Source organism: Gossypium hirsutum, chromosome A09 (assembly GCF_007990345.1).
Source record: "Gossypium hirsutum isolate 1008001.06 chromosome A09, Gossypium_hirsutum_v2.1, whole genome shotgun sequence".
Taxonomy (NCBI): Eukaryota; Viridiplantae; Streptophyta; class Magnoliopsida; order Malvales; family Malvaceae; genus Gossypium; species Gossypium hirsutum.
In genome coordinates this window covers 64719188-64736188 of record NC_053432.1, presented here as the reverse complement: position 1 = coordinate 64736188, position 17001 = coordinate 64719188, and the positions used below count along the sequence as shown (strand labels likewise).

The 17001-nt window shown below is 34.4% G+C and overlaps 1 long non-coding RNA gene across 1 annotated transcript; it reads left to right on the top strand.

Moving 5' to 3' along the window:
• The first annotated feature begins 13863 nt into the window (after positions 1–13863).
• LOC121206124 (uncharacterized) lies at positions 13864–14855 on the top strand. The gene is made up of 2 exons (XR_005901108.1): positions 13864–14161; positions 14446–14855. It is a non-coding gene; the product is annotated as an uncharacterized lncRNA (long non-coding RNA).
• The last annotated feature ends 2146 nt before the right edge of the window (positions 14856–17001 follow it).

The following is a 17001-nucleotide window of genomic DNA, read 5'->3' as shown; positions in this document are numbered from 1 at the left end:
GAGTTATAAGTCCGGTAATGCTCCGTAACCCTGTTCTGGCATCGGATACGGGTTAGGGTGTTACACTGTAACCCTATTCTGATGACAGATACAAGTTAGGGGTGTTACATATTCATTCACGCATTATGCTCAATCACATATAGTATCAAGTGATGGATTCGTTTTTACACAACGCATGAGAAGAAATTAAAACCAAGGCAATATTCTTTATTTTGGGGATTCGATAAATTGTGCCCCTAATTTATAGGGTACGATTTTTCCTTGAACTAAAATAATTGAATATCCCTTCCTTTTTAAAAAAAATAAATAAGATTGTGAGATTTGGGCTATAATTAAACGGAGAGCGTCCATATTTTCAAGAATTTGAGATTTTGTGCCCCAACTTACGGGACATGATTTTTCGTCTTGATCAACTCAAAATGAGAACGCATCCTCATTAAGTATTTAATTTAGATCGGATTTATTTCAATACCATCAAATAACACGATGCAAAGAGGGATCGTATTTTAAATTCTCTTTGAATTTTTAATTTTCGACATCAAAACATCAAGTAATCAACTAGGTACCAGTTTTAGGTGTTATGAGGGTGCTAATCCTTCCTCACACGTAACTGACTCCCAAATCCATTTTCTTAGAGTTTGTAGGCCAAAAATCATCGTTTTGGTAAACCTAACCTTTTATGATTAAATTTTAAGGTGATATAAATCACACCTAAATAAAAAGGATAGGTGACAACTCCATTTTCATTTTAAAATAAAAGTCGATTTCAAAAAAAAGGGTTTCAACATATGTAAAAGCCAATCTAGGTCCCTAAGCACAAAACAATTTCGTGTCAATAAACTATACCATCTAACGAGGTGTTTTCAAGTACTTAGAAGACTTTTGCAATTTTATTTTGTATTGTAAAATTTAGTGTGCTCCTCGATGCTATTACTCTTCCCATTTTAAGTCTTTTTACTTCCACTATGGCTGGAGGTAATAACCAATCATTCTTCAGCTATTTTCTTTTCTAATTTCTTGAGTACACTCACGTTCATCACAACCACAATATCCAACTTTGGTTATACTCATTAGCAAAGTGCTATCGAAGATTTTTCTTACTCTAACATCTGAATTTGAGGATAGTTGTGATTTGACTTGTTGATGAGTTTTTCATAGGAGCCATTGTGTCTTTGATGAACTGGCAAAAGATAAAAGGCAAAGATTGTCCCACTTGGAATGCTAGATATTTGAGCTACAATCTCTAAAGTTTGTTGAATGCAAAGAAATCTTATTTATAAATTTGAGCTACAATCTCTGAAGTTTGTTGAATGCAAAGAAACCTTATTTATAAATTTGAGCTACAATCTTTATAAGTTTGTTGAATGCAAGGAAATCATTTGATGCTTCTCTTCAATGGAGTTTCGATCTAAGGGTCATCTAGACTTAATTTAAGATAGATGTAGTTCACTTCAAGGGTCATCAAGATTTTATCTTGAAATTGCATTTGGTGATATGCTTGCTTGAGAATTTAATTTAGTTTGAATTCAAGGGACTTTGAGACTTGATCTTGAATCAGTAAGGCTTACTTAAAGGGTTGTCAATACTTAATATTGAAGAACAAGTTTTATCTCCTTTCTGATGATGTAACCAGATGGATGGGAGAAAGCCTTGATCCAAGTGTCTACAAGACTTGATCTTGAATGGTAGAGTCTACTTTAAAGGTCCACTAAACTTGAACTTGATAGGCTCCGCTCTGCCAATTGAGTAGGATTTCAGAGGGACTTTCTTCAAAATTGATTTTTTTGAATTAATTAGAGTTAAAATAATCATTAAAAATATATAATATCGTTATAAAATAGTTCTAAAAAGATTTCATTTTTTTACTTATCTCTTATTAATTAATTTAATTTAATTAGATATGAAAATTGAAAGTCGCCACCAATCCTTTTTTTGTTTAGGTGTGATCGGATAACCTAGAAATTTGGTCATTTTAACAAAATATTTTGATTTACTAAAACAACGATTTTGGTCTACGAAATTTGAGAAAACGGGTTCGGGAGTCGATTACGTACGAGGAAGGATTAGCACCCTCGTAACGCGCAAAATTGGTACCTAATTGATTAATTAATGTCTTAATGTCAAGATTTGAAAAACTCGAAAAGAATTTAGAATACGATCCCTTTTTATGTTGATCTATACGAAGAATTTGCTTGAGTAAATTGAAATGAACTCTAAAGACTTTCTTGTCCCGAAGTAATAAAATGCCACATCCAGTACGTTAGGACACAACATTTCAGACCCTCGAGAATAAGTTGGTCTTTTGATTTTCAAAACTCACGTGTTTTAATTTTAAAAGGTTATTTGGTCATTTGGATCAAACGAGAAAAATCGAAACCCAGTACGTTAGGGCACGATCTCTCGAATTTCTAAATACAGAACAATGTCTTACTTTGAAATTTTCTTTTTTTGATGAATTTTGGTAAAAATTAATGCAATATTTGAAGTGATATACAACATGCGATAAAATATTACAATAACAAATGATGCAATTGTAAAGATAGATATAATGTTAGTGGACTAGTCTCGATGAATAAGTGAAGCGATAAAACGGAAATGCATAATAAAAGACAAACGAACATAACCACATATAAATGGGAAAAGGTAATAAGCACATGAATAAACAAGTAGATATTGCTAAAAATACATAAATCAACAAATGTTTATAAATAAAATATTAACCTTATGAATTTTAATACGTGAATAAAGTGTATAGAATAATAAATAAATAAATAAAAATAAATATACATGATGTTAAATTTGATTTTTAAAATATAAAAATAATGAAATAGCAAAGACGAAATAATAATAATAATAATGACGATAATAAAATAAATCATTTTTAATTTGTATAAAAATAAAGTAGATAAATATTGGAGTAATAATAACAATAATAAAAGGCAAAATAAAATGAAAGGTAGAAAGGGCAAAATGTTAAAATGATGTATAATAATTAAATAAATAAGGGAATAATAATGAAATAACGGGGTTAATGCAAAGAAAAAAAAATGAAAGATAATGCATGATCATAAAAGAAACATCATATGAGAATGCCTAAAATAAAAAAATACAAAACTAATAGATGGACAAGTATACGCTAAAATAAAGTAAAATAAGAACAAAATGATAAAAGATAATGATAAATAAAACGTACCCATAAAACATATATATAATTCAATTTTTAGGCATGTATAAAAGAGTAATAAATAAATGTACAATAATAAATAATTAAATAAACGAAGACTTAAAAAAAAACAAATGAATATAGTCACTAATAAATAAATAACAGGGTTAACTTGACTAAGGGACTCAATTATAACCCAAACCGGATTTAAAGATAAATTACAATAATAATAATAATGATAAAGGATTGATTCGAAAGGTGTGAAATCTTATAGGGACTTATTAGGAAATTGTTCCTTTCGCCCTTTAAACGCACCGCTTCTAGAACCACTGAATGATCAAAGGACCAGAATGAAAATAAAGATAAAAGTCCATGGGCAGATTTAAAAAGAAAGAAATAATAAAGTGAGAACTGTATTAAAACTCTTAAAAAGTGGAAGGACTGGAAGAACAAATAACCCAAAAGCAAAAGAAACGCGCGAATCCTAGCTTGCACTCGGGTCGGGTCTCGGGTCATGACCAAAACACTGTCGTTTTGGGCCTCTGAGACTTCACCCTTAAACAGCGTTGTTTTATTCTTGGATAAAAGCCCAAAATTTTTTTAAAACCCTCATTTCAGCCCTCACTCTAAAAAAAACAAAAATAAAGCTCTCAACTCTCTCAATTCGCCCCCATGTCTGACCGAACTCCGGTCACCAGGCCACCGCCCATTGGCCACCGTACGCGGTGGCCGGAGTTCCAAAAACAAAACCTATTTTTGAAATCCTCCACACGTAGAGCAAGGGTCCGAGGCTAAAACCCCGAAAAACACAACCAAAATCCGGTGGAGCAACAAAGAAACACTTGGTTTCTTCTCCTTTTCCGGCGTGTCCCTCACCGACGACGAACTAATCGACCGATTTAGGTGAGTCTTTCCTTCTTTTTATTTTCGCATGTAAACGAGAAAAGAAAGAAAAAAACTTAAAAGAAAAAAAATGAACAAAATATGGAATGAAAATCACCTTTTTGTTTCAATTTTCTTTGTACTTTTTATTTCAAAAATGAAATTCCCCCCTTTTACATTCAGTTTTTGGTGGCTTTATAGCCGATTACACTGCCTATTTTTACTGCTTTGTTGCTTCTATTTGCTTACTTCCATTTCTCTGCTTTGTTTCTCCTTTTGTGTTCTTTGCAGGTTTTGCTTGGTCAATGGAGAAGAGACCTTGCCATTTCGGTGCAAGGCTGAGCACAAGGGTCAGGCCTCAAGACGAGGCGCGCGTGGTGCGCCCGAGGAGGAGCGGCGCACATAGGAGCTAGGTTTTCTTCCTTTTTCTTTTTGCTGAAGTTATGGGCTGTTGTAATTTTGGGCTGTCTACTTCGGGCTTGGGTTTTAGGTTTTTGGGCCTGCTGGGCTGTTGCAAAAATGGACTGTTTATTATCTTTATTTTGGTTTCTGGTTTATGGGCCCCAGGCTAAATTGGGCCTCTATAGCTGCCCCTCTATGCTCATTGTCATGTAACGAGAATAGAGGAAAGACTTTAAAGAGGGCCAATTTTGCCTGGTCTTGCAGAATCTTGACTTCTTCAGTGTTTCTCTTCTTCAAGTAGCCTCATTCTAACCCCCTGCATCACCAGAGGAACTGTTGCTTTGTTCTACTCCACTATGACTGCTCGTAGCTTTAACCTGTTCCACTACAACTTCAGGGAGATAAGTTTTGTGGTATTAAATTATAACTCGATCTGCTCTATTGCAACTTCAAGGAGATAAAATCTACTTTCTTCAGTCTGCTCTACTACAACTTCAGGGAGATAAGACTTGTAACTTTAACTTGCCCCAATACAACTTCAGAGAGATAAGGTTTGTGGCTTCAATCTACTCCACTACAACTTCAGGGAGATAAGATTCACCATCTTCGATCCGCTCTACTGCAACTTCAAGGAGATAGGACATGTAACTTCAACCTGCCCCACTGCAACTTCAGGGGAATAAGGTTTATAGCTTTAACTCTGCTTTACTGCAATTTTAGAGAGATAAGGTTTGCTATCTTCGATCCGCTCCACTGCAACTTCAGGGAAATATGATTTATAGCTTTACTCTACTCTACTGTAACTTTAGAGAGATATGATTCGCTATTTTCAGTCTGCTCCGCTACAACTTCAGGGAGATAAGACTTGTAAATTCAACATGTTCTACTGCGACTTCAGGGAGATAAGGTTAGTGGCTTCGATCTGCTCTACTGCAACTTCAGGGAGATAAAATTGGTATCTTTATTCTGCTCCAATGCGATTTCAGGGAGAAGAGATTTGTAGCCTCGATCTACTCCATTGGAACTTCAAGGAAATACGAATTGTTGATTTCAACCTGCTCCATTACTGCTTAAGGAGATAGGATGATGGCTTAAATCTGCTCCACTATTGCTTAGGGAGACAAGATTTGTTATCTTTGATCTGCTCCACTACTTCTTAGGGAGATAAGATCTACAATTTTTAGCCTGTTACCCTACTACTTAGGGGGTTAAGGCTCATCGTCTTCAATCTGCTCCACTACTGCTTAGGGAGATAAGATATGTAATTTTCAGCCTATTACCCTATTGCTTAGGGGGTTAAGGCTCACCGTCTTCGATTTGTTCCACTGCAACTTCAGGGAGACGAGATCTGCAATCTTCAGCCTACTCCACTACTACTTAGGGAGATAAGATAGTGACTTAAATCTGCTTCACTACTGGTTAGGAAGATAAGATTCGCCGTCTTCGATCTGTTCCACCGTAACTTCAGGGAGATAAGATCTGTAATCTTCAGCCTACTCCACTACTGGTTAGAGAGATAAGATGATGGCTTAAATCTGCTCCACTACTGGTTAGGGAGACAAGATTCGCCGTCTTCGATCTGTTCCACTGCAACTTTAGGGAGACAAGATCTGTAATCTTCAGTCTACTTCATTACTGCTTAGGGAGATAGTATGGTGACTTAAATCTGCTCCACTACTGGTTAGGGAGACAATATTCGCCATCTTTAATCTATTCCACTGCAACTTCAGGGAGACAAGATCTGCAATCTTCAGCCTACTCCATTACTGCTTAGGGAGATAGGATGGTCAATCCTCAGTCTGCTTCCTTGCTACCTCAGGAAAATAAGACTTCAATCTTCAACCTGATCTCTTGCTACCTCAGAAAAATAAGACTGTGAATTCATCGATGTTGCTACGTCGTCCACTAGAGACATGATCTGTAGGTTATGCCAAATAATTAGGATTCTATGATCGAAATGAATCAAATGCTCCTAACTAGATGTGTTATAAATGATATATGAATGCAGAAATGAAAATGATCATTTTTAAAAGGTTTTGTTCATTGCTCGTTGTTCATCAAGGACTTATCATTGACGTATTACGCTGCCATTTTTTTCAACTGGCATTCTTGACAAAAAACCAAAGAAACAATCACAATCTGCTCAGCAAGCTTGCCCCACTGAAACTTTGGGAAGTTTTTTTTCAACCCATTGTAACTCAGGGTATAGGATTTGTTTCATCTTTAATCAATTTGATCTGTTACACCATTCCATGGGTGTAATGACCAGATGTATATGTCTGATATTTATATGAATGCTCTGATATTTACATGAATGCAGAGTATCATTTTTCTTTTCCCGAGAGTGACCCTTTTTACACTTGGGTTAACATTGCTCCTTATTCATCGAGGTTATGTCACCGACACAATATCTTGTTTTTTCGTGCAACTGATATCTTTTAACAAAGTATCTCGAGAGATAGCCATAATTTTAGACTCCTCTCTCTCAAATATTTCCAACCCTTAGGCTTGGTGAGTTCTAAATAATGGTCTTGTTTTAGGTTCCTATACTATTTAGAAGCTTCCAGTGTAATATGCAAAACTTCTTTTGTGAAAGTATTGTTGGTCCACTAATCGTTATTTCAATGCAAAATGCTTGAAAAAGATCAAAACAATGGACAAGAAGGAAATTGATTGGGAGCATAGCTCGAAATGAATAAATTAATCAAAGATTGCAAATGCAATAAGAAGAAAATTAACTCAAAATGAATAAGTTAATCAAAGATAACAATACAATAAGAAGGAAATTTATTGGGACATATCTTGAAAAGAATAAGGTAATCAAAGATAATAAATTCAAAATGGGTAAAATGGAAGCTAGGTACCCCAGATATCGTAGCTTAAGCTTCTCTATCCTAATTTCTTGAAGACCATTTTGAGCTCAATCTGTGTTTAGGGGATCCGGAGTACTTTGTCGATTCCCCAAGACGTAGCATACTTCTTCATTGTTAATTCAGGTATAGCAAAACTACTGTATGCCCCACTTTGATCCAAATTTGAGTCACCATTTTCGGGTTTTCAACTCATATCCTCTTCGGTCTCAAAGCGCCCTTTACGGATTTTCGCCTTGGCCTCTCATTTTTCTTTTTTCCTTTTTTTAGATTTTATTTTATTTTATTATTTTTTGGTCTCAAGGTGTCCTTTACAGGTTTTCACCTTGGCCTCTCCCCTTTTAGGTAGAATACTCCTTGACTGGATTTAAACTCACTGGATTGGGCAAATCTTTGTCGCCAATGCTCCTCCAGAATAGGCCTTCTTTACTACATAAGTTTCTTCCTAGTTTAGCATCCACTTTCCTCTGAAGTCCTTTTGTATAGGAAGGGTCTTCTTCAATATCAAGTTTCCCTCATGGAATTCTTTAGGATGAACCTCTTTATCCTAAGCTCACATTATTCATTTCTGGTGCATTGGACCACGATAGATAGCTTTCAACCTCCTTTCTTCAAATTCAACTGATCATATTAGGATTGGATCCATTCTTCCTTATCCAACTTCAGCTTTGACAAGACTCGGAGAAAAGAAATCTCATCTTCAATGGGCAAAAGCGTTTCCATTCCATAAACTAATGAAAAATGTCTTGCCCCGACGAAGGCTTTGGGTGATGTTCAATAATTATAGAGGGTAAATGGTAACTTCTTTATGCCAATCTTTACAAGTCTCAGTTATCTTCAACGATCCCTTTTTTTTTAGCTGCCTTTGCTGCACTGTGATATGGCATCTGATTTTTGAATAGACTGCAAACTTTTAACATTGTGAGGTTGTGTATTGTTAGACATGATCCTTTTTGGCATTCTTTGCTGACACTTGATCTCTTTCCCTCTTTTTTTTTTAGATTTGAATTTGATAATTTTTGACCTTGTAGTATTGGCATATGAAGCTACATTCACCTTTTTAGTGAAGTAACCGACGACCTCAAGGATGAATTGGTGTTGGCCAGAAGCTTTTGACGAGATCAGCCCCATAACATCCATGCCCCACATATAAAAAATCTGTGAAAAAATGGAGGAGGCACATAAGTTTTGTCTTCCTCCATCTGGCATTTATAACTGATGCCATCCTCTTCCATGGTGGACCAGTAGTACCCGAACCTCATGATTTGCTTGGTCATTGTAAAACCATTAGTATATGTTGTTTAAACATCCTGCAACACCCTTACATCTTAGTAGCCTAGGCATATTTTAATGGTTCATGTGAAAACATCTTTGAATTTTTGGAACGACTCAATGATGTCTCGCTTTGTCTTTGTGGTGATGCAGACTCCGATATTTGCCTCTTTCTCTTATCCTAGGCTTACCGTCCACTGACTTTTTGTAAGGTAGGATCTGTTTTCATCTTACTCTACCATCCTTAACAAATCAGGAGATATGTTACAATCTCTGTCATCTTCCAAGTCTTAAGATCCCTCAAGACACATATCTCACTTAAAAGGAAATTTTGGATCAGTAGCAACGTCGCCCATGTCGTTGATATCTGGGGACCTATTGAAGGCAGATGCCAAAGAATAAATAATTCTAAGGATGATTATTTGTACGATATGATCATGAAAGAATGTCCAAAAAAATGAAAGAATCTAAGAATAATTATTTGTACGGTATGAAATGGGAAGAATAAAAGAATATTTACTCAAAATGATAACAAACATGCATTTTATTGAACTAAAGATTTTGGATATAAGCCTATTTCACAAAAAGATTCTTGTTGCTTCTAGGCTTAAAACAACAATCGTGTTTTGAATATTACTCTAGATTAGCTCTAAAAATACAGAGGTCTCTTCCACAATCTCATGGTTCAAAACACTCCCAAGTATGTAAGGGCAGTGCTCAAAAAATTATATTCCTAGGTTCCCTCTTCTGATACATCGTTAGTGTTCAGATTCCCCAATATCAGGTCTTGCATTAGAGTCTTGAGCTTGATGTACCCTTAGATCTCATGCCCTTATCCATCATGGAACTCATAATTTTTAACCCTTTTACAGAAAGGTTGGGTAACAGATTTTCAGCACTAAAGGGATTATCAAATTTCACGATACCCAATTTGGTAAGTCTTTCGATTAACTTTTTAAAAGCGGTACAATTTTCGATGGAATGCCTCGTGATTCCTGTATGGTATTCACATTGGCCGTTTGCATCATACCATTTAGGGTATGGAGGCTATATTGGTTCTACGTAAAAAGGGGATACAACATGTGCGTCAAACAAGATTTAGTACAACTCCCTATACGTGATTTGGACGGGCGGGAACTGTGGTTTTTCTGAGTTTGGTCTTCGATTGGGTTCTTGCCTTAGGGAGACCTGATGGCTGGTAGATACCGTCATTGGCTAACTTACTATAATCGGCTCTAAATGGCCCTTGTTATAACTACTTGTACTATTTGCTTCCTTTTCCTTCTTCTTTGGGGCCTTTAGAGTCCACTCTCCCCTTTCCTTTGTTTCTGCCAGAAGAATCGGTTTGGCTCAATCATCCTTCGGGTTAAAACCTGAATCCATCGAGAGGTTTAATAGTGCCAAGGTATTAGTCTGATGTTGGGGTCCGATAATGACGGGTACCCCTTGCGGATACGCGTCTAGTTAGGTCAGGACGCTTATTGGGGTAAAACCTGGGGAACAGATGAGGTATTCATTATCATCCCCACTGTTGACCACTGGGCCACTCCTTTTTTCAAGTTCTCCGGCTAGTAACTGAGTTAACTGGCCCATCATATTTCTTTAGAATTCTAGCATTTGTTCCCGCATATCTTGTTAAATCTTGGTCAATTGCTCTTGTATCTATATTTGCATTTGCTCTATTCTCTCCAATCTTTGGTCCATATCCTTTGTCGGTTCTGAAATAATTTTACCTAATTAGGGTCCTTTTTGGGAAAATCTAATGCATATAATAAAATGCAATGCAAATGCATGAGATGGATGCAAAAAGAAAGAGAAACGTTTATTCTGAATTCAATTTCATTAGAACAACTTTTCTAGAAAACAAATTTCTTTACCTAAAACGGATTACATATTCGGCCTTGTCCTCATATTCCAAGCGAATACACTGATCCTTTTCATATCCGAATGTTATGATCGGATCTTACGGATTTTCTAAAAGATGTCTCTATTATCTCCTTTCTGCTCGATCTAGACTGCGGCCCATTGATTACTTATCCTCGCGATGCTTGTCAGATTCTCTAAGACATGACGGCTCTCGAATAATCTTTGTTGGCTTGAATCCTCAAGCGATGAAGCAAAGTCGTGTATTCCTTCATGGACTATCAGCCTTCTCTTGTTGTTTACTTGGACCCTATTCGGACAGCCGTATTATATTCCACTTTTTCAAGAAACCCATTCTCTCATGACAAGCTTTTCTATTTAGCAATTGAATATGAATCAACTCCTCCTTTCTATGATGATGTAATGTAATGCAATCATAGACAAAACAAAACAAAATACGTCAGTGCAGAAGAAATAAACAACAAAATAGAACACCTATCTGGGTGAACCCTAGGGTTTGGCGTGGCTCTACCTAGGGTAGACTCTTAGGTCTCTTTATATGGGGTCTGGTTCTAAAGAAAGGGTACCTGAACCAGTAGATTCCTCGATCTTTACCCATTGTAGGCTCATATGGATCGAGTTCAGTTCAGAGGAATACATTTCCCTATAGCTATGCTGAGATGAAAATCTCATGAAGACATAGGTACAGATGTATCCCGGAAGCAGTCTACTAGCCCATGATGAGGTGAAAACCTCACGAAGGCATAGTTTCTCACTCCCACCTAAAAGGGTAAGATCGACCGATCATGCTATGCAATATGTAGAAAGATGCATAAACTCAAACCAACACAACAATTATAAACCGCCATGATAAAGACGAATAAAAATGCAACGAAAGGATCTTTTATAATGAAAATGCAATGTGATTGAAGTAAAATCAACGCATCAATACAAAAGAAATAAAAACAAAATAGAGCACCTATCCGGGTGGCCACTAGGATTTGGCATGCTTCTACTTAAGGTAAGCTCTTATGGCTCTCTATATGCAGTTCGGTGCTAAAGTAAAAGATACTGAACTTGTAGATTCCTCGATCCTCACCCATTATAGGCTCATATAGATCGAGTTCAGTTCAGGGGGATACATTTCCCTATGGCTGCACGAAGATGAAAACCTCACGAAGACATAGGTATAGATGTATCCCGAAAGCGATCCACTATCTTACACAGAGGTGAAGACCTTACGAAGGAATAGTTTCTCACTCCCACTTAAAAGGGTGTAACCGTTGGGTCATGCAATGTAATATGCAAAACTATTTAAAGACTTGAACCAATGAAGCAGGTATTATGACATAAACCACAAAGATAATGCAATGAAAGGATCATATTTTAAATTGGGTTTTCAACTTTCGATGAAAAGACATAAATTAATCAATTTATAGCTCGACTCTCTTAGGTCTTTAGTGGAGTCGCCAAGCTGTCGAAATTATTTTTTTGAAAAACAGGGTCGACTTTGGTTTTGAAAATGATAAACGAAAATTGGGAGTCGCCATCAATCCTTTTTTTGTTTAGGTGTGATCGGATCACCTAGAAATTTCTTCATTTTAATAAAATATTTCGATTTACTAAAACAATGATTTTGGTCTACGAAATTTGAGAAAACGAGTTCGGGAGTCGATTACGTATGAGGAAGGATTAGCACCCTCGTAACGCGTAAAATTGGTACCTAATTGATTAATTAATGTCTTAATGTCAAGATTTGAAAAACTCGAAAAGAATTTAGAATACGATCCCTTTTTATGTTGATCTATACGAAGAATTTGCTTGAGTAAATTGAAATGAACTCTAAAGACTTTCTTGTTCCGAAGTAATAAAATGCCACATCCAGTACGTTAGGACACAACATTTCAGACCTTCGAGAATAAGTTGGTCTTTTGATTTTCAAAACTCACGTGTTTTAATTTTGAAAGGTTATTCAGTCATTTGGATCAAACGAGAAAAATCGAAACCCAGTACGTTAGGGCACGATCTCTTGAATTTCCAAATACAGAACATTGCCTTACTTTGAAAATTTCTTTTTTTAATGAATTTTGGTAAAAATTAATGCAATATTTGAAGTGATATACAACATGCGATAAAATATTACGATAACAAATGATGCAATTGTAAAGATGGATATAATGTTAATGGACTAGTCTCAATGAATAAGTGAAGTTATAAAACGGAAATGCATGATAAAAGACAAACGAACATAACCACATATAAATGGGAAAAGGTAATAAGCACATGAATAAACAAGTCGATATTGCTAAAAATACATAAATCAACAAATGTTTATAAATAAAATATTAACCTTATGAATTTTAATAAGTGAATAAAGTGTATAGAATAGTAAATAGATAAATAGAAATAAATATACATGATGTCAAATTTGATTTTTAAAATATAAAAATAATGAAATAGTAAAGACGAAATAATAATAATAATGACGATAATAAAATAAATCATTTTTAATTTGTATAAAAATAAAGTAGATAAATAGTGGAGTAATAATAACAATAATAAAAGGCAAAATAAAATGAAAAGTAGAAAGGGCAAAATGTTAAAATGATGTATAATAATTAAATAAATAAGGGAATAATAATGAAATAGCGGGGTTAATGCGAAGAAAAAAAAACGAAAGATAATGCATGATCATAAAAGAAACATCATATGAGAATGCCTAAATTAAAAAAAGTACAAAACTAATAGATGGACAAGTATACGCTAAAATAAAGTAAAATAAGAACAAAATGATAAAAGACAATGATAAATAAAACGTACCCATAAAACATATATATAATTCAATTTTTAGGCATGTATGAAAGAGTAATAAATAAATGTATAATAATAAATAATTAAATAATTAAATAAACGAAGACTTAAAAAAAACAAATGAATATAGTCCCTAATAAATAAATAACAGGGTTAACTTGACTAAGGGACTCAATTATAACCCAAACCGAATTTAAAGATAAATTACAATAATAATAATAATAATAATAATAATAATAAAGGATCGATTCGAAAGGTGTGAAATCTTATAGGGACTTATTAGGAAATTGTTCCTTTCGCCCTCTAAACGCACCGTTTCTAGAACCACCGAATGATCAAAGGACCAGAATGAAAACAAAGATAAAAGTCCATAAGCAGATTTAAAAAGAAAGAAATAATAAAGTGAGGATTGTATTAAAACTCTTAAAAAGTGGAAGGACTGGAAGAACCAATAACCCAAAAGCAAAAGAAACGCGCAGATCCTAGCTTGCACTTAGGTCGGGTCTCGGGTCATGACCAAAACGCTGTCGTTTTGGGTCTCTGAGACTTAACCCTTAAACGGCATCGTTTTATTCTTGGATAAAAGCCCAAAAATTTTTTAAAACCCTCATTTTAGCCCTCACTCTAAAAAAACAAAAATAAAGCTCTCAACTCTCTCAACTCGCCCCCATGTCTGACCGAACTCCGGTCACCGGGCCACCACCCATCGGCCACTGTACGCGGTGGCCGGAGTTCCAAAAAAAACCTATTTTTGAAATCCTCCACACGTAAAGCAAGGGTCCAAGGCTAAAACCCTGAAAAACCCAACCAAAATCTGGCGAAGCAACAAAGAAACACTTGGTTTCTTCTCCTTTTTCGGCATGTCCCTCACCTATGGTGAACGAATCGACTGGTTTAGGTGAGTCTTTCCTTCTTTTTTATTTTCGCATGTAAACGAGAAAAGAAAGAAAAAAAAAGTTAAAAGTAAAAAAATGAACAAAATATGGAATGAAAATCACCTTTCTGTTTCAATTTTCTTTGTACTTTTTATTTCAAAAATGAAATCCCCCCTTTTTACATTTGGTTTTTGGTGGCTTTATAGCCGATTACACTACCTATCTTTACTTCTTTGTTGCTTCTATTTGCTTGCTGCCATTTCTCTGCTTTGTTTCTGCTTTGTTTATGCTTTTGTGTTCTTTGCAGGTTTTGCGTAGTCAATGGAGAAGAGACCTTGCCATTTCGGTGCAAGGCTGAGTAAAGGGGTCAGGCCTCGGGACGAGGCGCGGGCGGTGCGCCTGAGGAGGAGAGGCGCACATGGGAGATAGGGTTTCTGCCTTCTTCTTTTTGCTGAAGCTATGGGCTGTCGTAATTTTGGGCTGTCTACTTTGTGCTTGGGTTTTAAGTTTTTGGGCCTGCTGGGCTGTTGTAAAAATGGACTGTTTATTATTTTTATTTTGGTTTCTGGTTTATGGGCCCCGGGCTAAATTGGGCCTCTACAAACATTTTTTTCAACAAAGAAATTAAGATGAACCCAGAAAGCCTAACCCTAACCCTATCCATCTTTAACTCCATATGTGTCTATTTGGAATAAAGGACCACACCAATTAGGCAAATTGTTTCCAATTGGTCAATTTTGCAAATTGCAATGCAATAGATTTCAGCAAAGAAATTAATCAAGCGAATAGAAAGCCATTAAATCTTATTGATAAAATTTCATATAATAGTTATAACCTTAATTAAAGCCTCCGCCCTTGACAGGACCACACAATAAAGCCTCGGCTTTCCAATTTGCACTGCATCGACTTCTAAACACAATCCCCACCCATTGCTTAGAAGCAATTCCACCAAATAATGGAACTCCCAAGCATTTTTCATTAATGTCTAACCCAATCAAATACAATTTTCTTGCCAGGAATTAGTGTAAATATTATTTTTCAAGTCATTGAAATAAGATTATTATAGATTGGAGCATGAGACATTTTCATGATTAGACTGTCTATTGAGGTGTTATATATGTGGATGATGCGAATTTAAAATTTAGTTATTTAATTTTATAAATTTTTTATATATATGTCAACATTAATTTATATTTATTGGTGATATTATTGAAGCATGCTCCAATAAAAAATCATAAATAATTTATTCATTTTAAGCATATCAACAAGTTACTTGTTAATTAATCAATTGATTCCTTTTCTCTGCCCTTATCATTGATCCGAAATTATTGACTCAAAACATAATTTGTTCGCTTCCATAGCTCTATTTTTTACTTATTTCCTATTTCTACATAATTGTATGGCCAAAATTTGTCTAAATATTTTCAATAATACCGATCACCAAACTTGTCTTGCAGCCGCCCACAAACCACCCCAATCCTTCAATTTTCAAAACTTAATTCTCATTTCATACACTATCAATAAAATTTAAAAATTCCGACTAATGAAAAGTGTATATATAATATAATAAAAATTTTATAATATAAATAAAAGAAATGGAATACATGATAAATTTACAACTTCATTTATGAAATTAAAAAAAAAATCTTACTAGTATACCAAATATTCACCCTTTGTACTATGTAGTTTTTATTTAACTTTTTAATTATAATTTGGTAAAATGTGTGTTTTTAGTTTTGAATTCAATTTTTTCATTAATTGTATCAAATAATTTGACAGCCACAATGAGATTTTGAGATAATTATTTTCAAAAAAAATATTTTAAATTTAAATTACAATTTTTAAAATTTATATAATTATAAATTAAACTCACGGAAAAATGAAAAATAAATGACCCCACATAAAAATTTGAAAACAAATGCGTAACCTATAAATTAATACCTAAATTATTATCCTTTTCTTATTTTGGCACTTGAACTACCTTTACCCCCAAGTTGGTACTTTCGTTCATTAAGTCTATTTTTTAATAAAAAACACTTAACTCACAAATTAGTATCAAAATTATACATTTCCCAAATTGGTACCTAAACTATTCTTTTGTTACTTATTTTAAACCAATTTGTTAAACCCATAAAAAAAAGTTTCACCCAGTAATAGACTACCACATCATATAAACTTTAAAAAAATTCTTTTATTTTCTTTTTTTCTTTTACATTATTGCTCTCTTTTTATTTTATTTTTTTTTCTATTTTTCATTTTCTTTTGTTCTTCCTTTAAAATGTCTAGTAATTCCAACAATGCTAAAAATTCGCCCTCCCAAGGTCTAGAGTCTGGCAATTAATTTCATTTTTTAGATTCACCATCCACTTGCTTAACTTGATGGGATTGAAAAAGTTCTTTCATTGATCAAAATTAGTGTTTTTAAAACCAACTCAAACTGACCAATCGAATCAGGAATTGACCGGGTTACCTGTTTGGACATAGGGGTTAAATCGATTGACTTGTGAACCGATACAAATCGGTTGAAACAAGCTAAAAAAAGGTTAAACCAATTGTCTTTATTTGTTAAATATTTTTATTTTTTTATTTCTATGAATATTTTAATAATTTATTTGATCAAACTGAACGAACTGGTTAAACTAGAAATTGGTGACCTGATTAGTTCAACCATCGGCTCACGTCTAAAATCCTTGATCAAAACCATGAATCTCAAAATGCTCACACTTGTAGAAGAAGCCCAAAATGAAAGAAAGAATAAAGAAAAGAAATAAAAGTAAAAAGATATATATAATAATACTTTTATCTTATTTTCACATGACAATTTTTAATTGCTTATCTTTTTTAAATAGAGTTAATGGTTTGA